Genomic DNA, 18,201 nt, shown 5'->3' with positions numbered 1-18,201 from the left:
GCGAAGATGCCATGAGGCAAAGATTGATATATTATGTTACATAAACCTTGAAACTTGATATTAAAGAACCCACGAAAATTAGAAAAAGCATTTACAACATATATGACAAAATTTACATTACTGATGCAAAGAGATAATCTTATAAATCAATGAAAAAATAGCAATATTTTTAAAGTAATTTACAAAAGAATAAATTCAAATGATCAATTAAACATAAAATGTCAATCTGATTACAATGAAATTAATGTCATTTTTCACATAGCAAATTAAAAAGTACATATGCACAATTTAATGATATAGTAATCATGGTTGTGAGGAACGGGGCTGGGAGTTGACATGTAGAAGCTGCATTCTCAAAAACTGTTGGCTGGAGTTTAAACTAATATAAGCTATCTAATATGTAATTTTGAAGTATGAATGAAGAGCCTTAAAAATAATACATTCCCTTTAGCCCAGTAATTACATATCAGGAATTTTTCCTAAAGAAACAGTTAAAGATGTGCAAAATTATTTCAGTAAAATGATATTTATTCAGAGTTACACAAGCAAAAATTTGAAACTTAAATATATAATATATTATACATATAAATATATAATATACATTTAAAGATATGCTTTGATATAGTACATTTATATATTAAATTTTATATAATTTAAATGTTAAATACATTTATATTATATATATATATATATAGTATTGATATGGTTTGGCTGTGTCTCCACCCAAATCTCATCTTGAATTGTAGTTCCAGTGATCCCCAGGTGTCTTGGGAGGGACTTGGTGAGAGGTAATTGAATCATGGGGACAGTTACCTCCATGCTATTCTCCTGTAAGTGAGTGAGTTCTAAGGAGATCTGATGGTTTTCTAAGGAGCTTTTCCCCACTTCGCTCTCACTTCTCCTTGCTGTCGCCATGTGAAGAAGTATGTGTTCACTTCACCTTCCCCTTTATAGGTAATAGAACTTGGGATAATTATTATTTTCTTCTTAATGTCTTCTGATACTTTCTAAACTTTATAATAAAGCATGTATCATTTTAAACTCCAAACTAAGGGTAAAAAATTTATTTTAAAAATTATGTATGTATTTATTTGACATATTATAATTGCACATATTTATAGGGTACAACTTAATATTTTGAGACATATCTATATATCAGAATAATCCAACCAGAGTAGTTAGTATATCCCACACCTCATGCATTTATCATATATTTGTGTTGATAGCCTTCAAAACCTCTCTTCTAGTTATTTTATAATATAAAATATTTTACTGTTAACCATAGTCACCTGACTGTGCAATAAAACACCAGAATTTAGTCTGCCTATCTAACTGTAATTTTGTACCTGTTGACCAACCTCTCCCCATCCTTCCCTCCCCACTGCCCTACCCTTGACTAGTAACCACTATTCTACTCTCTGATTCTTTATCAACTTCCTTTTTAGATTCTACATATGAGTGAGATCATGCAGTATTTGCCTTTCTGCGTCTGGCTCATTTCATTTATTAATAATATCATGGCCGTCAGTTTCATTCATGTCATCACAAATGACAGTTTCACTCTTTTTTATGGCTGAGTAGTTTTGTGTATATATACCACATTTTCTTTATCCATTCATCTGTTATTGGGAGCTTGATTTACATAAAAATGGTGTGAGTCAATAGAATTCCATTCTGCTTAAAGGGTCAACAATAATATTGTCAGTCTAGTACTCATTGTCTAATATGTAATAATTTCTACAGATTTCTATAAATTTTCATTGTAATGAAAAAAAAAAAAGAAGATGCTCTCATCCTACTTTTCATGCCCTCCAATAGCCATGTGTGTATGTGTGTAGATGGTGGGGAGTTCTTACATCTTTTCTGCCTACATATTCTCAAGTTGGCTTATGAAATAATGAAATAATTGTAGTAGACTAAAGAGTCATAATACTTAGAAACAACTCCATTGCAGAGACAAAGAAAAATACAGTTGTATTAAAGAATATAGTCCTACTAAAAATAACCACATAGTCTTAAATCATCCAATTGGCTGGGTAGTCGAAATCCCTGGGATCCAAGTCTTCTCTCTCTTCTGATAGTAAATACCCCTTTTCTTTCTGTGGAGAGATATGCTATCATAAGTATATTGTAATTCTGTGGAGACAGAGGGTGAGTTATTTTTCAAGAACCTTCTATTCACAGCAGGACAGGCTCCTCACATGCCATGCACATGACTTCATGCCCCGACTCACACTGTTTCTCCTATCTAAAATATTCTTTCCTCCAGAAGAAACATTGCCTTTGTCATCAAACAGGCATGGATTTGAAATCTGGCAGTACTAGACAACTTGTGTGACCTTGGACATGTCCATTAACATGTATGAGGTCTGATTTCCTTATATGTAAACTGAGTACTACTTCTTTAAATGATCACTATGGTATTTAGATAAGATAATATATGACACTTGTATGTGAATTGCCTATAATGTGTTTAGCATATAACAAAGACACAATAAATGATGGATATTGGATAAAATTCATTTCTTTCACTTTCCAAATCTTGTCCATTCTGCAATGTCCCAATTTCAGCTCAAGTCCCAATTTCTCTGTAACTTACTCTCCTCACAAATTTAGCCCATATTAATGTCACTTTTCCCTTAATTTATATGTTTATTTTCTGCTCATTAACTATAGCACTTAACTGTATAAGATTTGATTTGTTATAAAATTTGCTTTGCCTGGATAGGTCCTCAAATAATGCCATTTTGTTGAATGTCGTTTTGTTATAACATGGGTGACAAAAAAATTGCTTCCTGGCAAGGCCACTGACTGTGGGGAGTTGCACATTTTCCCCATGTCTGCGTGGGTTTTCTTGAGGTACTCTGGTTTCCTCCCATTAGGTGAATAGGATTGTCCCCCTAGTCCCAGTGTGAGTGAGTGTGGGTGTGTGTGAGGGCACCCGGTGATGGGATGGTGGTCTATCCATGGTGGGTTCCCACCTGGTGCCCCGAGCTGCCCAGATGGGACCTGACCACCCTCAACCCTGAACTGAAATAAGCAGGTTGGAAAACGAATGGATACAAATTATTGTCAAATAAATATTCTTCAACTCTACAATAATCACACAAATGCATGCCAATAAATGATGCAGTACGAAATTGCTCAGTGAGTCTGTCCTATTTGTGATTGTTTTTGAACTTCTTGGTGATAGGAAGTGCTCCTTACAATTTTTGCTACGCAAACATTTATTGCTTGATTTAACCTACAACCACGACGATGGTAGCCATTTACTGGTTCACCAAAAATTGGGTAAATAATTATCTTACTCGTTGTTATTCATCTTTCTTAAATGTATACATAGCTCACATTTATTTCAAAGTTTAATATTATTACAAGTGTTTTGTTCTTTATTTAAAAGTTTGGTTATGTTTTGTGATCACAGATATGCCGTGTGAACTTAACTCTTGTTTATATCAATTCACTTATGGTAAAGTTGGTTTTGTTATACAAAGTTTCGCTTAAAGTCACAGCTTCTAAGAACTTAATGATAACATTGGATGACATTGAAGACTTGCTATATTTACATATATTATCTTCCCTAGTGTTTACTACATCTCTCTTTTCTAATTTCTAGTTTTTGCGGGTACATATTAGGTGTAAATATTTATGGGATATGTGAGATATTTTGACACAGGAGTACAGTGCATATTAATCTCGTCAGGGTAAATGGTGTATCCATCACCTCAGGTATTCATCCTTTCCTTGTGTTGCAGACAATCCAATTATATATACTCTCTTAGTTATTTTAAAATGTACAATTAAATTATTATTGACTATAGTCACCCAGTTGTGCTATCAAATACTAAATCTTAGTTATTCTTTCTATCTTACATCTCTTTTAATTCCCTCCCAGCTCTAAACACAGTGCTGGGCACTAGTAGGCAGCCAATAATTTACATATATTGTAAGCTCCTGCAGGGCAAAGACATCTCTTACATCTTTTTTGCTTTCTACTGTTTATTTGGGTACACACAAGAAGATGAGCTGGTTTAAAAAGAACATAAAGCTTTTAGACTAAAAAAACAGCCAAAAATAGAGAACCATTTAATAATTTAAAATACAGACATTACATGATAACGCAACATGGAAAAGCCACCCATGAATAATTACAGTTTGGTAAAAGTGACTCTATTCCATCCTGCCTTGTCCTTTTAGAATTCTCTCTGCAGCAGCTGGGTAAATTGATTCATCTCTTTCCCTTTCTCTGTCCTTCACTTCCCTCTCTTCCGCCTCCTTATTCTTTAACAGCTTTATTGAGGTATAATTTACATATCATGCAATTTACTCAGTGTAAGTACACATTCAGTAATTTTTGATAAATTTATAGAGTTTCTTACATCTCTTTTGATTCCCCCCAGCATTAAACACAGGGCTGGATATTAATAGGCAGCCAATAAGCCCTTACTGGAAGAATTTAGTTATAGATCTTTAAGTATTGAACCAGACTTCTTATTGTAGTTGGTTCACGTGAACTACTATTTAAAACCCAAATCCATTATGACATGACACTTTTCCTGGTAGTCTGAGCATTAGTATCTTCTCTAAGCCATACAGAAGGGTGGAATACTGAGTTGTTCTTACATGGAGAATTCAGATACTGCATATACGTTCTGAGAAGAGTTGTACTGTCAGCAGTTTCAGCACTTGACGCTGCTTCGAAGATTGAACCCAGACAAACTAAATTCTGTTCCTGAATAACTAAATACTCTGAACTTCCCAGGCAAGAACTAAACTCTTGTAACAAACAGTTCACTCAAAGGATTATACCTGTGTGTCAGACACATGCTTTAATAAGTTATGTTAAAGGCCTTTACAAATTCCAAAGCAGCATACAAATGAAAGGAATTGAACTTTGTGATTTATACTCACTTATTTTTCCTGGGCTGATAGGTTCAGTCACTTAGAGGACAATGAGCATTCTTTGGTGCTAACAACAAGAGAAAAAGTTTGAATATATTTTGCTGGATGAGAATGTGGTAACAATTAAGAATTTTCTTTAAAAAGGTGAATTTCATGTTTTCTTTTTAAAAAAAAATGCTAGTAACAAATGCAATCCATAAATATTAGATATTTTAATTTTTGTTAAACATTTTATGTTCACTATGACATTTATTTATAGGCCATCAGAAATTCAATAGAAAATCAGGGAATTAAATAAAAGAATAACTTCACAGTTTACAACTGCGTCTCATTTTATTTATAGTAAGGCATGCTTAAAATATATCATTTTTGCCACGTGGTTACAAAATCCTTTATTATGCTTTAAGTGTGACATAATATTTTTCTAATTTGATGTGCAAAATATAATAAATGATGTTTGTGTCTGGAACAAAAATGTATTTTATTTTATTATCAGGAATAAATATGTATTGAAATAGTACAGGAATGGGATTAATGAGTATATATGAAGATATGATCAGATCTCCCCCACCCCACCACTACCACCACCACACGAGGCTTAAATCTCTTCCACAAATCTTCATTGGTCCAAGACCACGGCCCTTAGCATGGTGAGCACAGTGCATAAGACCTTCCTATCTAGCCTTCTAGGTCTAGAGTCAATTCTCTGGTCACCGAACTTACTTTATGTCCCAATATTATCAAATAATTTATAGTTCCCAAGACAATCACTGTTATTCCTATTTCCTGCACATCTATTTCCTTTCTCAACATTGCTGCTCCTTCCCTCCCTCCACCTGGTTCTCCCAACCACACCCCAAGACTGAGTGTCTGGAAAAATCCCCATTCATCCTTTAAAACTGTTCAGATACCTATTCTGGGAAACTTTTCTTGCTTTTTATACACAAATAGATTAAACACATTGCTTTTTTCTGTTATTGTCTGTGGGTTTAGGGGGTACTATTTCTGAACCAAGAGCAGAGTTCTATTATTTAACCTTTTCCTCTGTTTCATAATTATTTATTTACATGTCGGTCTCCCCTATGAAACTTGAGCTCCTCAATGGCAGGAACCATTCCTTATTGACCTCTGTCTGCCCACTGTCAGACACTAGGCCTGGCCATGCTCAATAAATGTAAATCTCTTACTTATTCTAGGCCTAAACAATTAATTTTATATTTTTAAAAATATATCCTGAAATAACTTTACAAATGATTTGTACTCATTTATATTGTCACCAGAACACAAAAGTGGAAGAAGTTTAATGCAAGTTTCATCATCTGCTCACCTGCACTGGGTGTTACCTTTTTTTTTAAGTTACACATGACCAGCAACGGTGGCAGGGTGGCAGGGCAAGGGCTGGGGGCATGCGGAGTGTGAAATATGCTAGAAAATATAACCATATACTAGAAACATGAAAATCATTACCTTGTATTTCTCAGGTAGTAGGTTGGAAACAGAGATTTGGGGTTACCTAAAGAGTGTGGTGCCCTGAGTGCTTCTGACTGGGTCTTTTTATGAATGAGAAGATCCGTGTCATAGTGTCCTTTCCAAGCACATTTGAAAAGTGAGCATTTGGCAGTGCTCATGCTTGTTTTGGGCTAAGTAATAATTTTTATACCCTTCACTATTCACAGTTGATTACATGATTGTGGATTTCAAAAATTGCACACTTCCTTTTTTTCCGTGTTTACACATAAGTCAATATTAATGTTTAAATTCACTTCTTGTTTGGAAGCAAGGCACATACAATAAGAGTAATGTGTGTCATTTTTTCAACCTCTTGGAAGCTAAATAACTCTTTCCCTCCTCTGGACTATATTTTCTAAAGATATTTCTTGTTTCACTGATAAGAATAATCACAGAGGACTTTTGCCCCCTAAGGTGTTATTTTGATCTTGGGAATTAAGCTCTAATTGAACAGCTGAGAAAGATCCTGCTATAAATGTTAATGATGAAGCCAGCTTTTCTAATGAACTCCAGCTGATGAGGGGGAAGGAGGAAGGAAAACGGAAACAGCAAGAGGTATTGGGAGATGAGCTGCATGGAGAGATAAATAGTATCCCCAATATTCATGTCCACCTGGAACCTTAGAATGTGACTTCTTTGGAAATAGGGTCTTTGCAGATATAATTAATTAGCGATCTCAAAATGAAATCATCCCGGACATAGTGTGGGCCCTAAATCCAATGGCAGGGCCTTATAAAAAGAGAGGACACAGAGAGACACAAGGAGGAGACAGCCATATGAAGATGAAGACAGAGACAGGAGTTATGCCACCACAAGCCAAGAAATGCACAGGGTCACCACAAGCTGGAGGAGGCAAGGAAGGTGTCTTCTCTGGAGCCTTCAGTGGGAGCATGACCCTGCTGAGACCTTGACTTCAAACTTCTAGACTCCAGAACTGCAAGAGAATAAATTTCAATTGTTTTAAGCCACCAAGTTTTTTATGACACCTGTAAGAAGCTAATAAAGGCTGTATTTTTCAAATTCAGTAATTGCTTATCAAATATCGACTGTTTGCCAGGCACTGTGCTAGGGGCTGAGTATACAGTAACGAATAAGATAGACATTAAACCAATGGACTACCTATGCTACTGTGAGAATATAAAATAAGGGTATAGTTTGAGGATTTGAGGAAGATTTTGCCCTAAATAAGGCAAAGGATGGGTAGAAGTCTCCAGATGCATATTATTATCCAGGTGAACAGAAGGCTACAGACCATTACAGTAGAGGAAAGCTATATATTCTAAGGAAAGTACCAAAAATCTGAGATATTTGGCTGGACCAATTGAGAAAATGTATCTTGCCCATGATGTTTGAGAGAGCAGTGATGCAGGATGATGATGCAGGAGAGGCAATTGGGAAGGACCTCATGTAAGTCCTTGTAGGGTACCTTCAATATTAGATACTTTATTATAAGGGCAATCACAAGCCTTCTGAAGCATTTTTGGAAGGGTGTAATGGGATTCGAGTCATTTTTAAGAGGTCACTCTGGTTACTCTGTAGAGAAGGAATTGCAGGAAGGCAAGAGTAAGTACAAGGTAATCACATAAGAGGTCAGTGCAGGGGTCCATGTCATTAGTGGAGATTGTAAGATGTAGGTGGATTTAAGATACATTTGGAGGATAGGCATTACAGGACTTGATGTATAGGGGAAGAAGTGAAATAGAGAGATGGCAAGAATATACTACAAGCTGAGCAGAAAAACTCAAAGAGGAACATGTTTTGTGGAGACAATGACCCTAATACTTTCGGGTATGTTCTTAGAAGAGTCTTTGAGACATCTAAGTAGAGATGTAATGTTTGTCATCAAATATACAGTTATAAATTGAGACACTCTCTCTGGCCTGAAGATATAAATGCAAAGTCATCTGAATTGGGTTGTATTTGAAGCAATGGAAATGAAAGACATCACCTAGGAAGAAAATAGAGAGGAGATAACCTGAGAAACAGAAGTGCCCCTAAAAGATACAGAGATGGACTTTTAAGAAGAAAAAAAATGGCAGGAAATAGCAGAGGAAAACTATCTGATGAAGCGAAGGAAAAGAAGTGCCTTAAGGAGAAAATAGGTCAAACGCCAATGGGTATCTTAGTAAGGTGACAATGAAAAATGTCTCTTGTATTTAGCAATGGAGAGCATTAGTGATCTTACCAAAAACTATTGAAGTGGACTACGGTGGGCTGAGGTGGAGGACGGGGTGCCCATAGATCACAGGAATGAGGAATGCTGAGGGAATAGAGGATGCCCAGTCAGAATTCAATGCTCATCTCCACCCCAGTGTCTAGGTCTTACAAACTGCCTCAGAGGCAATTCTCGGTGGCCTGACATTGGGTTTCTATGCTCTGGTAGAATGAAAGCTTGAAGTAAAGATTATGTTCAATTGTGTAAAAAGGAAGTTACCTCTCTTCATACACCTGAAGACACTGAGATTGATCTTGTTGCAATGAAGTGAGTTGACGAAGCATTGCAGTAGAAAAGGAGGAGATAAGTCATCACGGAAAGAGAAGAAATAAGCAACACATTCAACCCTGGTGAAGACATTTGTTCAGACTCGCCAGCAGAGGTAGACAGGCTAGAAGTCTTTTTGCAGGATTTGTGTTTTATGCAGCACGTTTGGTGACCAGCTCTCTTCCAGAACTTAAGATCTAGAAATTAGTATCTGCTTCTCCCACCCATTCATTTAAGCTAAGTCCAAGTAATGTGTTTTTTAAATTATTATTATACTTTAAGTTCTGGGATACATGTGCACAACGTGCAGGCTTGTTACATAGGTATACACGTGCCATGGTGGTTTGCTGCACCCATCAACCCATCATCTACATTAGGTATATCTCCTAATGCTATCCCTCCCCTAGCCCCCACCCCCCGACAGGCCTTGGTATGTGATGTTCCCCTCCCTGTGTTCATGTGTTCTCATTGTTTAATTCCCACTTATGAGTGAGAACATGTGGTGTTTGGTTTTCTGTTCTTGTGTTTGCTGAGAATGATGGCTTCCGGCTTCATCCATATCCCTGCAAAGTACATGAACTTATCCTCTTTATGGCTTCATAGTCTTCCATGGTGTATATGTGCCACATTTTCTTTATCCAGTCTATCACTGATGGATATTTGGGTTGGTTCCAAGTCTTTGCTATTGTGAATAGTGCCACAATAAACATACGTGTGCATGTGTCTTTATAGTAGGTCCTCTGATATTCAAATGATGGAGGGGAATCTCTGAGCCACCTAATCTCTAATGTTCCTTCAACCCAAGCATTTTATGTTTCAAAGAGGATAAACACAATGGCTACGCCTGCTTCAGTGTCTTGATAAAAGCTGATTCCATTTCATGTCTGATCTTTCAGATGACGGTCTCCAATTATTAGTGTGGGTTTCCGATTTCATTTCCAAATAAAATTCAATGACTACCTAAATGGACTGGAACTGAATCCAAGAAAGCTTGATCAAAGCCATGTCTTAGGAAGACATTTTCACAACAAAATCCAAAGTCTTGGATCTTTAAGGATTTGAATGTCATGAGCTTTATTTAATATATGCATTTTAGTTAAAAAATATGTATTTCTAAAGCAAATCATCTCATTTTGATAACAGATGTCCTTTCCAAGTCCTTTGACTTTTGCAAGAAAAAGTGGTTTTTTCCTAAGCTTGACCCCAAAATTGAATATTTTCCCTCTTTTTTGTTTGCATATGTATTTGCTATATCAAAAGTAAGTATTTCATAGTCAATGCAGACAGCAACCCATGGGAGACATGATGTGACCACAGAGATAGAGAAAATGGCATCTGAAGCAGATATCATTATCACCGGCACGTAAAGATTAAGCCCAGTACCCTTACCAAGGAGGAAGCCACTTTTGGGAAGGAATGTGCCAAAGAGCACAAAGGGATGAGCTGGAGAAAGAAGCGGCAGCCCAGCAACACACAGGGGAGGAAAAGGCTGTGTCTACATAGGCAATTCGCTTTAGGCTACTTTAATATCTTATTTGATTCTCACAACACCTTGTGAGGTAGTACCATTTATTATTTCCATTTTTGAGATTATTAGACCAAATTTTCAAGGAATTAAGGTACACAGCTAGAAAAGAGGACTGGTGAGACTTGAATCCAGGTCGTTCTGATTATTTTCTTACTGATAATTCCTAAAGGTAAGTGTAGGTTCTCTGAACTAATTATTTATGTTCTTCAATGCCTGCATCTCTGTGGGCATATGACAGCTTTCCTATCCCTGACTAGCACAATTGTAAGAGCTAACCTGTGGAAAACTGATATTGGTTTTATTTACTAGCATAAAGGACAGGGCTTTTATTTGGAAAAACAGCACAAGTAGAGTCTCATTCACATACTTCATATGGAATTTTCAAGCCAAGTAGACATTTCTCAAATGCAAATAGTAATAGTACTTACCTCATAAGGCAGTTGTGTTTTAATGAGATCATGCATTTACCTAATATAATACTTGTAATATCATATGCACTCAATCAATTCAATCAATCTTGGTCATATTATTTTGACCATTACTATTATTATCTGCCATATAACATATATTTAAAGGTTATAATTTTTAAATTAAAAATTTATTGGTGGTATTATAGATTTCAGCTCTATTATGAATATTTGAATACACATTTTCAAACTATTTTAAATCTTTCTTGACTTGAAATAATTTATAATGCAAGAAATAATCAGGGAGGTGTTTCTCTTAGATCTGGGTTTTAAAAGGATAAATCCTTAACTGAATCTCATTTGTTACAGGTATACTCAATCAAATACTTTACAAGTATTGGCCAAATTCCCTCTAAAAATTATTTTTGAAGACATGTCTTATAATGCAACATTAGATATTAAATAAATATTATAATTATGCATTATTTTCTGTTATTTGTTGACAGTAGTTATCCCCATGTTTTGAGTTTCTAAGTGGAGGGATTTTAACATGATGGGACAACCATTTTAGCCTCCCAGGCTCTGTTACCTCACTCACTCCTCCAAATGATCAGACTGGTGAGTTTTAGACGAGAAGGAGGACTTGATAGCGTATCTCTTTTCACTCCCTCTTCTTTCTCATCTCTGCTCCTCTGTGCCATTGTGTTTACTGTCACAGGTTCTGTCCGTGTGAAGGGGTCCTGAAGACCATAGGTTACCCAGGGGCTGAGTGAGGGCATTAGGGGTCCCATTGTTGCCACACAACCAAGCCACTTTCTCCCAAAACTCCTTGTGCCTTGCTCTTTTGTTTCTCTTTCAGTTAGCTCTAAATCCAAGTGGGGATCAAGGGAAACCATTTGCAGCCCCTTAAGTGACCAACAAATATGTCTTTATTATTTAATGCCTTTAGGGGAAACAACACACAAAATAGTTGCTATAGATATCATTTTAATATCTGGACCTCAATAGAAAAAATCAACAATGAAAAGAAATGCTCCTGGCCCTTGAAAAATTTATATATTTTGCTAGTTTTTATACTTTGATGGTTTATGTATTTTGACAGTTTTGTGGACATCTAATCAGATGTTAGCACTTAAAGAAATAAAACAGATATAGGTACATTATGTGTTTTGATCAAATCCAGAAAACTCTAAGATGTATTTTATAATTTAATTTGCAATTTGAAAGCAGTCTTTCCTTTTAGCCATCCAATGCCAGATTACATAAAATTCATGTATTAGTAATTAAATTATGTCATGTATGTAAAAGTCTTTTATATATTGCAAAAAACATTATGCATATAAAATTGTAAAACATTTTGATTATAATTATTCCATATGTAACATCCTTTCTCTATTTCTACCTGAGCATTTAACACTCAGGCATAAGCTGGTTATAGAGTATATGGGATTAGCTGCCTTCTTTTCTGACTCCAGAATAATTCTTACCAAGAATTTTTTTCCAAGTAGAAGTTAAATATTATTCTTGTTTTCTAACTAGCAGTCTTTAACAGACAGAAAAATCAATGCCATTTCCTCAACAGCAAATTATATTCCACTTCTGTACATTATAGCACTTTTCTTGGAGTTGATAAATAAGAAAAAAATACTGATGGTCATTTAACTTGTAGGATTTACTTAAACGAACTGACAAAAAGAACTTAACTCTTAAAATAATTGATTTTTCTCTCCATCAGATGAAAAATGTACAATAGAGTAAATGAAAGTCTTTTAAACAAAAGTAATTTTCTATTCATTAAAGGAAACATAAAATACACTTATCCAAGCCTTTGAAAAAAATTACTTGCAGGTTATTAACCTATTTTTAAAGAAAGAATTTTTAAACAGTGTTCAGAGCATTTCCCAACCTGGTACACATTAAAATGGAAAATTTTTCAAACCAAATAAATATTCCTACCCCAATGTTTTTGCTATATACCGATGCACTAAAATAGCTGAATGTATGTAAGTGATTTGAAGATGACAACTCTCATGACAGGAAATGGCAGCAGGCATACCTAGAAAAAATCTATACTGACCTCACCACCGCTCAAATCCTGTTGGCTGTTGTCACTCCAAAGGCGATATCACATAAAAGCTTTGCAATCTTTAGCTTAAGTTTCCATAGCAGGGCAAAATCCTATTACCTCTAACCCACCCTCTTAGACATCTATTCTCTTCTCTTCACTTTTGCAAACCACTGACAGTTTCACCTAGGCAAAATGTTTTTCACTCAGATTGGTTCTTGTTACCATCCTATCCCAAATCTTTTTTTTTCTTTTTTCTTTTTTTTGAGACAAAGTATCGCTCTGTTGCCCAGGCTGGAGTGCAATGGCACAATCTGAAACCTCTGCCTCTTGGGTTCAAGCAATTCTCCTGCCTCGGCCTCCGGAGTAGCTGAGATTACAGGCACCCGCCACTACACCTGGCTAATTTTTGTATTTTTAGTAGAGACAGGGTTTCACCATGTTGGCCAGGCTGGTCTCGAACTCCTGACCTCAGGTGATCCACCCACCTCAGCCTCCCAAAGTGCTGGGATTACAGGCATGAGCCACCACGCCTGGCCTTTACCCCATATCTTCTCATTATAAATGATCAGTTGTATAAAATAATAGACTGGTTAATTATGTTTTTCTTAAAGTTAAATTATGTAGCACTCAACTCCATTTGCCATCTCCTATCTTCACTGGTTTAACTAAATTTTTCCATAGCTGAAACTCTGTTGGGATTCAAACTGTGCTTTTTGAATTTAATTTTAACATATTTTGAACACTTAGCTTGTTTAAATGTTCTTGAAATCTAGGGATAGAAAAAGATTAGTTGTGAATTCTATAAACATCATCCATAATTTAGAAAATGTATAGAATTTATAGACATGAGTCTATAGTCCTCTATTCCAAAAAAGTTGGTTGCAAAGTTTAAAAAGGAAAAATTCAACTTAATCTTGCCTATTTATACAATGTGAGACGATTAGCATTTGCTTGATATTTTACCATGCTTTACGCATGTATCTTGTAGACACGCTCTAGGATAAAAGAAATAGCAAAGATTTCTTCTAAGATCTCATCAGTGATCAATCCAGAAATTGCTAGATGTTTTATATCAGAGGAAACTAATAAGATCATAACTTTGTTATTGTGCAATCTGCCAAAAAACAGTGGTTCCCATCCCAGTTTCATCATTTAGTTTTGGGGCAGGTCCCTAATTTTCTTGGCCCTTGGAGAGGGAGTTCTCATGACTGTCAAATCAAATAATCCTCTAAAATCACTAATTTATTAAAAATACTTATTCGCTATCTACAAAGTGCTAGTGTCATTCCCTTTACCTGGATGTTCTTTCCTTCTCCTTGCATGAACTTTATTCCTACTCATCCTTGAATATTTAGGGCAGATGTTAGTGTCTTCATGAAGCCCCTCCCCACCCTTTCTCAAAGGATGGCATGGTAGAATTCCCAGGATAATGTGACTCACTCTCCTCAACCAGAATGAGAAGAGTAAGTTGCTTTATCCTGGGAATTTCTTCTTTTTTTTTGAATAACACATTTATTGAGATATAATTCACATGTCACAAATTTCATTCATTTAAAGAGTGCAATTCAATAGGTTTTGTATATTCATAACATTATGTGTCGATCACTATGATTTAATTCTGGACCATTTTCATCACCCCAAAAAGAAACCTCATACCATTATCAAGTACTCCCTACTCCCTCTTCCCACCACCTCCTAGCAGCAACTAATTTACTTTCTGTCTTTATAGATTTGCCTCTTTTGGACATTTTCTAGAATGAAATAAAAATAAGTGGGCTTTTGTGTCTGCCTTCTTTTACTTCATTTACTAATGTTTTTAAGGGTCATCCATGCTGTAGCATGTCATTTTTTTATGAACAAATAATATTTCATTGTATAGACATACCACATTTTGTTTATTCATTCATCAGTTGATGGTCATTTGCGTAGTTTCCAGTTGTTTTTGGTTACTATGAATAATGCTGCCATGTACATTCACAACGTCAAATCAAATAATTCTCTAAAATCATTAATTCATTAAAAAATATGTGCATGTTTTATGTGGGCATACATTTTCAATTCTTTTGTATATATACCTAGAAGTGAAATTGCTGGATCATATGGCAACTTCACATTTAACATTTTAGGAACTGCCAAACTGCTGTACAAGTGGCTGTACCATTTTACAATGCCACCAGCAATGGATGAAGTTTCTAATTTCTCCACATCCTTGGCAACACTTGCTATTCTCCATCTTTGTGACTTGAGTCAACCCAGTGAGTATGAAGTGGTATTTCATTGATATAGTTTGAATGTTGTCCCTTCTAAATCTCATGCTGAATTGTAATCCCCAATGTTGTAGGTGGTGTCTGGTGAGAGGTAACTGGATCATGGGGGAGGATCCCTCATGGCTTGGTGCTGTCCTCACCATAGTGAGTGTATTCTCACGAGATCTGGTTGTTTAAAAGTGTATGGCACCTCCCCCTACCTCTTGCCCCAACTGTCGCCATGTGAGATGCCTGTTTCCCTTTCACCATCAGCCATGATCGTAAGCTTCCTGATGGCTTCCCAGAAGCCAAGCAAATGCTGGCGCCATGCTTCTACAGCATGCAGAGCCATGAGCCAATTAAACTTTTCATTACAAATTACCCAGTCTCGGGTATTCCTTTACAGCAATGCAAAGAATAGCCTAACACACTCAGTGTGGTTTTGATTTGATTTCCCTGATTAATAATGAGTCCCTCTACATAATTAATGATGCTAAGCATTTTTTAATATACACTGGAAGATTCTTAAGTGTGGGCCCCAAATATTATTTATTTTACTATCTCAAGAACCAAATACAAACTGGCATGTCGTAGGGATACATTTATAGTAATATTTATAAAAATAATGAATACATATTTAATTTTTATCAGTATGTGATGATGAATTTTATGTGTCAACTAGACTGGGTTAAGAAATATCTAGAGAACCGGTAAAGCAGTACTTCTGGGTGTGCCTGTGAGTGTGTTTCCAGAGGAGACTGGAGTGTGGATCAATAGACTGAGTGAGGCAAGTCTGCCCTCAACGGAGCACTATCCAAATGGCTGAGGGCCTGGATAGAACAGCAAGAGCAATTTCTTCTCTCTTTCCTGGAGCTGGAATCCTCCTCTTCTCCTGGCCTTAGATAGCGGAACACCAGACTCTCTGGCCTTGGCACGCCAGGCCTTATAACGCAGCCTCCTGGATTCTCAGTCTTCCGGCCTCAGACTGAGAATTATACCATTGGCTTCCTGGTTCCGAGGCTTCTGGACTAGGACTGAGCCACACTATCAGCATCCCAGGGTTGCCAGCTTGCAGACAGCCTGTCATGGGACTTCTCATCCTTCACAATTATGTGAGCCAATTCTCCTAATAAATCACCTGTTTATCTATCTAATCTATCTATCTATCTATCTATCTATCTATCTATCTATCTATCTATCTATCTATCTTTCCATCTTACTGATTCTGGCTCTCCGAAGAACCCTGACTAATGCAGAATTTGGAACCAAGAGGTGGGGCTTCTGCTATAATAAACACGTGAAAATGTGAAAGTGGCTTTGAAACTGGGTAATGGGTAGAAGCTGGAAGAATCTGGAGGAGCGAGCTAGAAAAAGTCCATATTACCATGAATGAAGCCTTAAGGACAATTTCACGAGCGCTGAGAAGACGAGCTGTAGGAAGTACCTAAATCTTCTTAGGGATTACTTAAGTGGTTATGATTAGAATGTTGGTAGAAATATAAACAGTAAAGGCCATTCTGATGAGATCTTAGACAAAAATTAGGAATATCTGTGTGTGCGTGTGTGTGTGTGTGTGTGTGTGTGTGTTATTAAGTGTATGCCCCTTTAAGGCTTTTAATTGTGATTCTCTTTACATTTTATCCTTTCCTTATTGGAATAGTTCCTGCATTTCTACAAAGTCACAATAAAAACATAAAAGTAATTTTTTTTTTTTTTTTTTTGAGACGGAGTCTCACTCTGTCGCCCAGGCTGGAGTGCAGTGGCGCGATCTTGGCTCACTGCAAGCTCTGCCTCCTGGGTTCACGCCATTCTCCTGCCTCAGCCTCCTGAGTAGCTGGGACTACAGGCGCCCGCCACCACACCTGGCTAATTTTTTGTATTTTTAGTAGAGACAGGGTTCCACTGTGTTAGCCAGGATGGTCTCGATCTCCTTACCTCGTGATCCACCCGTCTCAGCCTCCCAAAGTGCTGGGATTACAGGCATGAGCCACCGCACCTGGCCAACTAATTTCGTTTTTTTTAAAAAAAAAAGGAAACAAGATAATCAAGTACTCTGAGCACTTTCTTTTATTCTCTTAACCAGAATTTGGAGACCTCTGAAAAGTTATATGAATGAAAATAGTGGCTTTGGGAACCAAGTTTTTCATAATTTGGGGGAAGTTTTGGTTTTCTCAGCCAAAAGCTATATTATTCTAGAGTTAAAGTGTTATTATACATCATCAATAAATTCAGGTAATACATGTCAACACACCTTGACCAGAAATTAGAAATATCTTATTGGAAACTGGAGTAATGGCCATCTGTGTTATAAATTTGCAAAGGACTTGGCTGAATTGTATCTATGTCTTAGGGCATTATGAAAGGTGGAACTGAGCAGTGAACTAGCATATTTAGTGGAAGAAATTTCTATGCAAAATTTTGAAGGAGCTGCCTGGCTACTTTTAACTGCATATGGTAAGATGCAAGAGGAGAGAAACAATTTAAAGATGAAATTTACAATTAAAAGGCAAGCAAGAGCACAGTTCTTAGCCTGGACACGTACAGAGTGAAGGCATCTTGGCCAGGCGCAGTGGCTCACACCTATAATCCCAGCACTTTGGGAGGTCGAGGCGGGCGGATCACGAGGTCAGGAGATCAAGACCATCCTGGCTAACATGATGAAACCCCATCTCTACTAAAAATACAAAAATTAGCTGGGCGTAGTGGCAGGCGCCTGTAGTCCCAGCTACTCAGGAGGCTGAGGCAGGAGAATAGTGCGAACCTGGGAGGCGGAGCTTGCTGTGAGCAGAGATCGCGCCACTGCACTCCAGCCTGGGTGACAGAGCGAGACTCCGTCTCAAAAAAAAAAAAAGAAAAAAAGAGTGAAGGCATCTTTAGGAGAACAAGGGCCAAACAACCCTTTGACAAAGGGATTAGCATGGATAGAAGTAAGCCAGGTGCTATTCATCAAGACAACAGGCGAAAGACCCCAAAGTCATTTCAGAGATCTTCAAGTCTGCCCCTCCCATTACTGGTCCAGAACGGGATCTTGAGGGCAATGTTTCCAGAGAGGTGCCAGT

At 36.8% G+C, this 18,201-nt stretch overlaps 1 non-coding gene across 1 annotated transcript; it reads right to left on the bottom strand.

Annotated features, from left to right (window-relative positions):
• Window positions 1-17,317: 17,317 nt before the first annotated feature.
• On the bottom strand, window positions 17,318-17,400 carry LOC112131360 (small nucleolar RNA SNORD45). The gene has a single exon (XR_002913447.1). It is a non-coding gene; the product is annotated as a small nucleolar RNA SNORD45 (small nucleolar RNA).
• Window positions 17,401-18,201: the final 801 nt, after the last annotated feature.

Source organism: Pongo abelii, chromosome 1 (assembly GCF_028885655.2).
Source record: "Pongo abelii isolate AG06213 chromosome 1, NHGRI_mPonAbe1-v2.0_pri, whole genome shotgun sequence".
In the NCBI taxonomy this organism is placed as follows: Eukaryota; Metazoa; Chordata; class Mammalia; order Primates; family Hominidae; genus Pongo; species Pongo abelii.
Note: the sequence above shows the minus strand (reverse complement) of the source record. Positions and strands in the feature narration are given on the sequence as shown.